Raw genomic sequence first — 10,321 nt, forward strand, 5'->3', positions numbered from 1 at the left:
TGGTACACACAATCAAAATATATCCTACCAATGTAAGACACACTAATCAAGTTTCTAACTAATTATATCGATATCACAATTTTTAAATGATATGATTATTTATTAAATTTATTAATAATTAATAATTTCGAATATCTCAAAGGTTATATTCTCACAAGCCGTGGCCATAGGATTGCAAGAAGCAAGCCCTTGATATATGATACTCTGGTTATTAATATTCAATAAATTATGAAATATGAAAAAAAATTTATAATATGGCAACAAACAATTTTTAACGGTAAAACAGGATCTCTCTACATATATCTAACTACCCAATATTGTTATGCTACACTAAGGTAATTTTATGATTCCACACAACAGAGAAAATAGGTAATATAAAATCAAATAAACATCTCACCGCACCCGGAATTCAGACTAGGCAACTCTCCCGTGGATGTAGCTGGCAGTGGAACGCCTTTAGACTGATATGATAGGGCAAGTGATAGATATTCAGTATGGGAGAATGTAGGAAGTTATAAGATTAGAGGTTTAGAAATTTAGTTAAAGTTTTAGGAAGTTTTAAAGGATGGAAGAGTAGTTATTCAGCAGAGATCTTCTTCAGATGTCAGGGTCTTCTTTTGATGAGGTCTCTTCTTGAGCTTTTTCTTGATCAGGTTTTCTGATGAGGTTTTTTCATGAGGTTTTTTCTTTTAAAGGTACTAGGGCTTTTATATCCACTAGTCCATTGTTCTAAGATACCTTCCCACCAGGCTTCCTGATTGGCTAGTTGAGAAATGTGTGTACATAAGCTATTTCTCACCTGCCCGCCAGGTGGCGGTCATGTATCACAGAACAATTTGAGCATTTGAGATGACTCACCTTGGGTGGAATCTTAAGGTAATTTCAGGAATTAAATATACGGCTTTTTCCAGATATAGCAGTGATCATACCTATAATATTCTAAATAGGGACCATGGAATATAGGTGTATATTCAGTTATTCCTTCTTGAAATACCATCCTGTTTGTTTCCTGATAAGACATGTAACTAATGCTAGTTTATAATACATCTTACTTCCCATCATCTCAATACTCAAGTTAGTGATAAATAGTTCCCATTCCTGAATATTTAGTGGTGTGTAAAATCCATAACATCTCATTTATAATATGTTTTTGTAATATATTTTTGTACTTATATACAGTCAACTTTTAGACTTAAATGTCCTGAATTTCACCTCTTTGTTTTAAAATCAACATTTTCTCTGTGTAGGAAAAAACTCTCTGTTTGCCTGGCCCTTGTATTGGACTCATGGTAAACAACTGTTAATGCTTTCACCCTTGGTGAACAATAGTATATTGTAATAGTTTCAGAGGTCTGTTGGTTCATCACACTCTGCAGGTCTTGGTTAAGCTTTCAACCAGTTGAGTTCCCGTCTCATTATTGTTAAAATGTTTGAAAGTCGAAGTCCTATCTGGCTATTTGTTTGACTTTCTGTATATGCATTCTTCTCAACCTCAATATACAAATAGTCCTTGTTGACAGTTCAAACAGTCTTATTGTCTTGGAAAAGTCTTACTTCCCCCATTCTCTCCAGTTCTTTAACTAGAATCCTTGATGGTTCAACCAAGACAAAATTAACTCTTAGCATCCGGCTATACTGGGCTGTTTGCCATATAATATTATGTCTTGATAAAGTCATATTTTTGAGACATAATTCAAAAGGTCCACAACAACTGTCCCCCACTATAATGTACAGTGCTGAGCAAACCTTTTGGCGCTATATAAATAATGTATAATAATAATATAGTAATAATAATTTTGGTGGAGACCACGTGCCATTTTTTTACATGGTGTCTTCCTTGAAATTCATTCTAAACCTGAAAGGCCTGGTATGAATTTTATGGGTGACACCCCATGCCACCCCAGAAAACCACAGCTGACACCTGAATGGAATGAGCAGGAATTCATTGCTGGTTGTCAGGATGTCTGGGGTTGCTGGTTCTCTACTAGAGATGAGCCCAACTGCCCGGGGTTCAGTCCAAGCAAGGTTCAGAGAAGTTTCCATGCCAATTCCAAATCCCATCAAAATCAATGGGAGCAAAATCAAAAGGCCCATTTTCTAGGCCAATAGGTGTGAGAAAATAGCATGGGGAAGGGAGGGGCACTGTCATGGGGAACATGTACCTGTGCAAAAAAAGTTTTTCAAAAATTCCACATTCAGCCAGGAGCGGGAATTGTTCTTAAATAATAAAATGTCCAATTCCTTTAACCTCTTTATCTCTGGAGAAATGTTTTCCTTTTTGTACACATGTATAAATCTGCATTTGTGTCGAGTAAATAGATACCAAACAAATAGATACCAAACAAATAGATACCAAACAAGTCAAGTCTTACAATTGTGTGCACCTGAGACATGGCAAAGAATGACGGCCCCTGAAAATCTCCATAGGAGACACTTTAAAGCCTTTACTGCTCATCAGTATAGAGACAACTGTGATCTGTGGTGGTGGAATGATTCCTCTCACTGCGACATTCATGGCGATACCTCACATGTGTGGTGCAATCACGCTTTACATACACATACACACCCTTTGTGTACTTTTGTGTTTGCAGGGCAACGGGGGTTATGTTTAATTTTTTAATAAATGTTATTGTCATTTGTATTTTTGTACTTGTGTATTTATTTCCTATTTAGCTGTATTGCTATCACAAGGAGTTAACAACCCCCCCCGTGACATCATTGGTCAGGTGACAGGTCCTCTTTATGAGACATCGGGGCTCTATTAGACCTCCAATGTCTCCTCTACCCTCCAATGCACAGATGGCGCTCGGTTAGATGCTTCCTTGGCTGGATCATCTGGGGAATGACGGCTCAGAAACGGGAAACACTCAGAGCTGAGGACTGCCGGCTTCATTCAGTGCAGAGGGGATCGGGGAATGGACGTTCACCATTTTCTTCCATCTTGGCCTCCTGAAGTCACTGGATGTGGTCTCTGGATCCCAGAAGGAGTCCTGGAACCATGTGGGGAGGAAGGGGGAGTTGAGATGGGGGCCTCACTACCCACAGTGTAAATGGGATCAGGCAGTTACACAGCCACCCGGATCACTTTTACTGTGCAGCTGGGAGGCGGCTGAAGGAAACAAGCACTGCTACAGCCGCCATCACCTTGTGAGGGTCTGTATGATGTTTCAAAAGAAAAAAGGAAGACGGCAATTTAAGCCGATTAATTGTTTTTCTTTGTAAATGTCACTTTTTCTGTAGCCCCTCCTACAGCAAAAATGAAGAAATGTATAGAGTCCCCCAAATACATACCGGACCCTCTGAGTCTAAGAGTCTATGGGGGTACCTCATACAAAAAATCCATAGCAGACCCTTAATCCAAGCATGCAGCCTGGCTGACCAGGAAAGGGGTAGGGAAGAGTGTGTGGCCCCACCCCCCTCCTGAACCATGCAAGGCCATGTGCTCTCAATATGGGGTACCTTGTCAGGGGGGACCCCCTGTGGCAATGCACCTTGTCCCCATACAGATGAGGACAAGGGCCTAATCCCACACTCCTGGCCTGATGGTTGTGGGAGATCTGTGGTCAGGGAGGTCCATCAGAATCTGGAATGCTCAGACACTGACCCCCCATATCATTGAGTTTGGGGTACATAGTACACAGCACCCCTAAAAAAGGAAATAAAGTGATAAAGACCCTCAATTTCCTCATTGACTGATAGCGTCCTGAGCTGTCATCAGATATATAAAGTAAGGGGCGGGGATAGTGGTGACATCATTGCCCATATATGACCATATTCACACAATGATGTCATCCTCTATTCCCCGCCCATTTGCCTACGTGGCCATGTAAGTGAATCGGCGGGATGAAGTCAGTTGTTGCTATGGACGCAGCTGTTGCAGGCAGCCATTGCTTCCCTAGCAACCAGGGAGAGCCAGAAGCCATCACATCAGTCTGCAGCAAATGCTGTAAATGTTGGATGTTCAGAAGAATGTGGGAGCCGCCAGTATTCATCCAAACTTCTGTCCAGACTCGGAGCTCATCCCTAATGCAGATTATTGTCAGTGTGTGGAAGGATTGAATCTACCAGACCGGGATCTGTAGGTGTGTGTGTGTGTCACTGCCCGGCACACCAGTCACATCACACACTCCAAGTTGTGCTGATCTGCCCTCAATCATGTGTGTGGGGTGTGCAGGGGTGGGTGGGCAGTAGAAGAAGTGATCCCACCTGGATTATGGATGGAAGGATAGCTCGGGGATCCTCTGAGGTGTGTGGGGATCACTTGTCTGCTCCACAGACCTCAGATTGTATCAGATTGTATGAAAGATTTGTATCTGCCTGTGTGTGTCCAGTCAGCCCCATGTGGGAGAGTCTCCCTCCAGTGGTGGTCAGCAGTATTGCAGACTGTGAGATCCGTATCATCACTGGTATTATCTTCCCAGAGAAAGCTCCACCTCATTCCTCCTCCACCAATCAAGGATCTCATTCCAGTTAGCCAGTCACCATGGGCAGGATTTCCTTGACACCCATCATTGGTATAACATCGAGATAAAACCTTGAGATAAATTAAGCCTTATTGTTGGTGTCAGTGAGATAAAATAAGCCCCATTGTTGGTGTCAGTGAGATAAAATAAGCCCCATTGTTGGTGTCAGAGAGATAAAATAAGCCCCATTGTTGGTGTCAGTGAGATAAAATAAGCTTCATTGTTGGTGTCAGTGAGATAAAATAAGCCCCATTGTTGGTGTCAGTGAGATAAAATAAGCCCCATTGTTGGTGTCAGTGAGATAAAATAAGCCCCATTGTTGGTGTCAGTGAGAACAAAGTGTACCCCCAGCCATCATTGGTGGTCAGTGGTGGTACTTACCTGATCCCACCCTCCCGCTGCCTCTCTGCTGATGTCGGAGTTCCACTTTCCCTGTCAGAAAGGAGATGCCGGCTCCCAGCAGTCGGGTGTCATTGCAGTGCCTGGTGATGGCAGAGCTCCCGGCTGTCCCTCCTTCCTCCTCCTTGGTCCCTCATTCTGCTCGGATCTCTATAGTTGGATATAAAATGCTCTATTTATCTATCAGGAAGTGTTTCCCGGGGCTAAACCTTCCCTCCGTCTACATTTCTGGATTAGTACATTTCTAAAGCCGGTATAAAGGAATAGAAGTATAAACAGCACTTGTGGGGTTATCTCATCATTTCTTTGTATCATTCTCCTGTAGGGGGCGTGGCAGGGGGTGTGTCCTATGTCATACCTTTACTAATAGGTGTCCCTTGTTCCTATCACAGAAATATGGGAGATATGTGATGGAACCCAGAGAGTGTTCAAGGTGTCATCACCTCACTGCCACTCTGCATGGAGTCCTGGAATCTGTGAGACATGATGGGACAGGAGACTAAATCCCGGGACTGTCCCTCATCATCCGGGACACTTGGCCCCAATGACAGAGCCAGGGCCACACTACCAGACATTTCTCAGGGCTGCAGATCCTCTGACCTCCATAAGGTGCTGATCACAGACAGGAAGTCTCTCTGGAAGACAAGAAGTGATGTCAGGTACAGACAGGAAGAGATCTCAGGTACAGACAGGAAGTTCCATGTGGGAGGAATCAGAGAGGAGAAATTGTTGAAAGTGGCAGCAGAGGAGGTAATAAGATGTTATTTCCAATTTACACCTAGTAACCCCCGTCATATCCGTCCTCTCTCTCCATAGTCATGTCCGTCCTCTTCCTCCATAGTCACTGTGATGTCTTTTATCTCCAGCAGATGATGATACACACATATATAGTGTGGGAACCCAGATGAACCCCTTCAGGGGGAGGAGTTGATGATAATATATTTTCCCCCAAAGCTGGCCTACATGGTTCAGTTTTATCGTTCAGCCAGCGGGATGACCATAAAAACTGAAGTGATTCCCCCATCCACACATTGGAGGTGGATGGAGGAATCCTCCCCGCTGCACTCTTGTATTCTGACAATGGGGGGACTCCTCCGCTCTCAGAATACACGGATCAGCACTGAAACTATTGGCTGCAGCCGCTGGGGGAGTGGCTTTTATCCGGCAGTGACCACACATGGATGGAAATGTGAGCGATCCCTGCTGAACCAGCTGAATTTCCATGGATCTATGGTCACCTTCAATGACTTCCTCCCCTCCCCCTCATCTCCTTCATGATGGAAGTCATGCTGAGATCATCTCCCATTGGCTGAGCAATATTCTCATTTGTCTCTCAGCTCCTTCTTGCTATTCCTCGTCCTGCCTGTTGTTTCCTTGGATTGATTTTCTGTGTAGTGACCCCGGCTTGGTCTCTTGGATGCGCTCGTCTGTTGCTTGCCCTGACCTTTCTCCTGATTCCTGGATCTCCTCCTCATCTCTCCTCCATATCCTCTTACACAGCTTTTCTCCACACCTGCAGTGACCCTGGGGGGAGGAAACTTGGCACCAGCACGCCGCCAAATCCATCCCCACCATTAGGGGCTCTGGAGACAATTGTCTGCTATTTACACTCCGTTCCTCCGCCCATCACCTGATCACATGACAGCTTACTTCCACAGATTCCGGACAGATTTCTGGATGGTAAAGGTCAAAGTTCACTCTTCAGTTTAGGAGAGGTAGGACGCACCCAGGAACAAGGATTTGGTTTATACGGGAGCCTCATATAGAGGACCCCTCAAATCTCCCCATCCAAATGTCCCTCCATCCAGAGTCTATATGTCCTATGACATCACACTGACCTCACAGCTCCTCCTCCCAATGTCCCTCCATCCAGAGTCAGAGAATCCTATGACATCACACTGATCTCACAGCTCCTCCTCCCAATGTCCCTCCATCCAGAGTCAGAGAATCCTATGACATCACACTGACCTCACAGCTCCTCCCCCCAATGTCCCTCCATCCAGAGTCAGAGAATCCTATGACATCACACTGACCTCACAGCTCCTCCTCCCAATGTCCCTCCATCCAGAGTCAGAGAATCCTATGACATCACACTGACCTCACAGCTCCTCCCCCCAATGTCCATCCATCCAGAGTCAGAGAATCCTATGACATCACACTGACCTCACAGCTCCTCCCCCCAATGTCCATCCATCCAGAGTCAGAGAATCCTATGACATCACACTGACCTCACAGCTCCCCCCCCAATGTCCATCCATCCAGAGTCAGAGAATCCTATGACATCACACTGACCTCACAGCTCCTCCCCCCAATGTCCATCCATCCAGAGTCAGAGAATCCTATGATGTCACTGTAACATAAATGTAAGAGTAGAATCATGTTATCAGTAGCTGAGATGTGAGGTGATCAGTAGAAATTTGAAATTGTTGATTTAGTTTTGTGACGGAGGGTAGGAGGACAGAACACACAAGGCAGACGGCAAACACTTAAAGCTTTATTAAAACAGACAACAGTCACTCAATAGGGAGTAGTGCAGGGAGAGAGTCCACAATACTTGTAGTCCAGCCCCAAGGCAAAGTTAAAGTCTCTACAGCAGTTTATAATCCAACAGGGGGCGGTGTGAGTCTCTGTAGTAGTTATAATCCAACAGGGGGTGGTGTGAGTCTCTGTAGTAGTTGTAATCCAACAAGGAGGTGGAGTGGGAGTACAAGAACAGTTCAGGGAAAACAGGAGAGCATAAACTCACAGGTCCGACAGGGATGTCCTGGTTCACAGCGGACGGCAACAGCGGTGACTCTGCTCAGCACACAGCAACAGCGGGTAGTTCTAGCACACAGCCGAGGGGCAGTTGAGGCAAAGAGAGCCTGGGCACAGCAGAGGGCAATTCAGGCAGGCAAGGTAAGCAGGGCCCACAGCAGAAGGTAGCTCTGGCAGGCAGGAGGTCCGGGCACAGCAGAGGGCAATTCAGGCAGGCAAGGTAAGCAGGGCCCACAGCAGAAGGTAGCTCTGGCAGGCAGGAGGTCCAGGGACAGCAGAGGGCAATTCAGGCAGGCAGGAGAGGGCACTCAGCAGAAGGTAGCTCTGGCAGGCAGGAGGTCCGGGCACAGCAGAGGGCAGTTCAGGCAGGCAAGGTAATCAGGGCCCACAGCAGAAGGTAGCTCTGGCAGGCAGGAGGTCCGGGCACTTCAGAGGGCAATTCAGGCAGGCAAGGTAATCAGGGCCCACAGCAGAAGGTAGCTCTGGCAGGAAGGAGGTCCGGGCACAGCAGAGGGCAGTTCAGGCAGGCAAGGTAAACAGGGCCCACAGCAGAAGGTAGCTCTGGCAGGAAGAAGGTTTGGGCACAGAAGAGGGCAATTCAGGCAGGCAGGAGAGGGCACTCAGCAGAAGGTAGCTCTGGCAGGAAGAAGGTTTGGGCACAGAAGAGGGCAATTCAGGCAGGCAGGAGAGGGCACTCAGCAGAAGGTAGCTCTGGCAGGAAGGAGGTCCGGGCACAGCAGAGGGCAATTCAGGCAGGTGGGAGAGGGCACTCAGCAGAAGGTAGCTCTGGCAGGAAGGAGGTCCGGGCACAGCATAGGGCAATTCAGGCAGGCAAGGTAAGCAGGGCCCACAGCAGAAGGTAGCTCTTGCAGAAAGGAGGTCCGGGCACAGCAGAGGGCAATTCAGGCAGGCAGGAGAGGGCACTCAGCAGAAGGTAGCTCTGACAGGAAGGAGGTCCGGGCACAGCAGAGGGCAATTCAGGCAGGCAAGGTAATCAGGGACCACAGCAGTAGGTAGCTCTGGCAGGAAGGAGGTCCGGGCACTCAGCAGAGGGCAATTCAGGCAGGCAAGGTAATCAGGGCCCACAGCAGAAGGTAACTCTGGCAGGAAGGAGGTCCGGGCACAGCAGAGGGCAATTCAGGCAGGCAAGGTAAGCAGGGCCCACAGCAGAAGGTAGCTCTGGCAGGAAGGAGGTCCGAGCACAGCAGAGGGCAATTCAGGCAGGCAAGGTAAGCAGGGCCCACAGCAGAAGGTAGCTCTGGCAGGAAGGAGGTCTGGACACAGCAGAGGGCAATTCAGGCAGGCAAGGTAAGCAGGGCCCACAGCAGAAGGTAGCTCTGGCAGGCAGGAGGTCCGGGCACAGCAGAGGGCAATTCAGGCAGGCAGGAGAGGGCACTCAGCAGAAGGTAGCTCTGGCAGACAGGAGGTCTGGGCACAGCAGAGGGCAATCCAGGCAGGCAAGGTAATCAGGGACCACAGCAGTAGGTATCTCTGGCAGGCAGGAGGTCCGGGCACAGCAGAGGGCAATTCAGGCAGGCAAGGTAATCAGGGCCCACAGCAGAAGGTAGCTCTGGCAGGAAGGAGGTCCGGGCACAGCAGAGGGCAATTCAGGCAGGCAAGGTAAGCAGGGCCCACAGCAGAAGGTAGCTCTGGCAGGAAGGAGGTCCGGGCACTTCAGAGGGCAATTCAGGCAGGCAAGGTAAGCAGGGCCCACAGCAGAAGGTAGCTCTGGCAGGAAGGAGGTCCGGGCACAGCAGAGGGCAATTCAGGCAGGCAAGGTAAGCAGGGCCCACAGCAGAAGGTAGCTCTGGCAGGAAGGAGGTCTGGGCACAGCAGAGGGCAATTCAGGCAGGCAGGAGAGGGCACTCAGCAGAAGGTAGCTCTGGCAGGAAGGAGGTCTGGGCACAGCAGAGGGCAGTTCAGGCAGGCAGGAGAGGGCACTCAGCAGAAGGTAGCTCTGGCAGGCAGGAGGTCCGGGCACAGCAGAGGGCAATTCAGGCAGGCAAGGTAATCAGGGCCCACAGCAGAAGGTAGCTCTGGCAGGAAGGAGGTCCGGGCACAGCAGAGGGCAGTTCAGGCAGGCAGGAGAGGGCACTCAGCAGAAGGTAGCTCTGGTAGGCAGGAGGTCTGTGCACTCATCAGAGGGCAAGTCACAGGGTAGCCATCCAGGGACTCACCAGCCAGCAGTGTACATAGCCAAGTACAGTTCCAAGCATCTCCTAGTTAAGGCTCAGGCAGGAGTAGCCCTGTCCATCATGACTCCAGCTCTCCCAACGAGTCCACATGGTCCTGCAATTGTCACCACCCCCAACTTCCTGCTAAGAAGTGGCCTGGACTTACCCAGCCACACAGAGCCATGCTGCCTTTGTTCTATATGGAGATACATCCCATTTCCCCTCCCCCTGTGAGGCCCAGGAACTTCAGGCAACACACAAGAAAAGAATATTTCTGCTGTCTGTCACAACTCCTCCCCCTTTTACATAACATGTACCTGCGCGAGGCCTGAACAGGCTCTGTACATGGTACATGTAGCAGTTTCCCAGCAGAACCATCTAAGTGTCCATATAACGGCTTGTTATTTGGTGGTCAAGGTTGTACTGAGGCTCATTCCAGCAGGGCATCCTGTGGGCATATGGAGATTGCTGGCCTACAGGCCAAGGAGGATAGCTGGGGCTACTGACATTAACTCTCCTCCAGAGGGA

This window comes from Staurois parvus, unplaced genomic scaffold, assembly GCF_062004578.1.
Source record: "Staurois parvus isolate SC_StPar_1 unplaced genomic scaffold, SC_StPar_1.0 ptg000174l, whole genome shotgun sequence".
NCBI classification, from domain to species: domain Eukaryota; kingdom Metazoa; phylum Chordata; class Amphibia; order Anura; family Ranidae; genus Staurois; species Staurois parvus.